Source organism: Octopus bimaculoides, chromosome 27 (assembly GCF_001194135.2).
Source record: "Octopus bimaculoides isolate UCB-OBI-ISO-001 chromosome 27, ASM119413v2, whole genome shotgun sequence".
Lineage (NCBI taxonomy): Eukaryota > Metazoa > Mollusca > Cephalopoda > Octopoda > Octopodidae > Octopus > Octopus bimaculoides.
The window spans coordinates 8,755,994-8,756,822 of record NC_069007.1 but is presented as its reverse complement, the minus strand read 5'-3'; the positions used below and the strand labels follow the sequence as shown (position 1 = coordinate 8,756,822).

General features: G+C 36.7%; 1 protein-coding gene across 1 annotated transcript in view; it reads left to right on the top strand.

Annotated features, from left to right (window-relative positions):
• LOC106868915 (deleted in lung and esophageal cancer protein 1 homolog) overlaps positions 1 to 829 on the top strand; it is a 52,491-nt gene that overhangs the window by 8,120 nt on the left and 43,542 nt on the right. The window lies entirely within an intron of this gene.

Here is an 829-nt window from a genome sequence, read left to right as displayed (position 1 = left end):
ATTCAAATATCAAATCGATGCTGAAAATGCATTCAAAGAGTACATCAGTTCCAGAACTCCAGATTTTTATGTTACTGGAATAAACAAATTTGTAACTCGTTGGCAAAAATGTATTGATTGTAATGGTACTTACTTTAATGAATTAAATTTCCACATTGTTAAAATATATTGTGATGAATTTCACGTTTTAAAACGTTGCTTATTTTTTACTCAGCCTGATAAATTATTAAGGTGGCTATTTGCAATTTACAACCGAAAGGCAACAGGTGTAGTGGTCACTATAGTGACTGTGGCTGCTAGTGAGCACCAGCATTGCTAGAAATAAGAGTCAAAACAACTCTTAGTCATGTGAGAGCACTTTTCTACTTTTCTAATGACTGACAAGGGAGACAAGTGAGATGGAGTCATATCAATGCTTCAGATGTCAAGATATCCTTTTCTACTCTAGGCACAAGGCCCGAAATTTTTGGGGAGGGGCCAGTCTGTTAGATCGACCCTGGTATGCAACTGGTACTTAATTTATCGACTCCGAGAGGATGAAAGGCAAAGTCGACCTTGGTGGAATTTGAACTCAGAACGTAAAGACAGATGAAATACCGCTATGCATTTTGCCCAGCATGCTGTTTTCGACAGCTTGCTGCCTTTTGGTTCTTTTCATCAAACTATTGTATCTCCAGCTGCTTCAGATGCCAAGATATCAAAAATTGCCAAAGTGTAGAACAACGGTTTTGCTATGGAATGGTGAAACTACTTTTTCTTTTTTTGAAAATGCAATGTTTTGGACTTCCAACATTTTTGCATAATAGCAACAATATATCTATCTATCTAT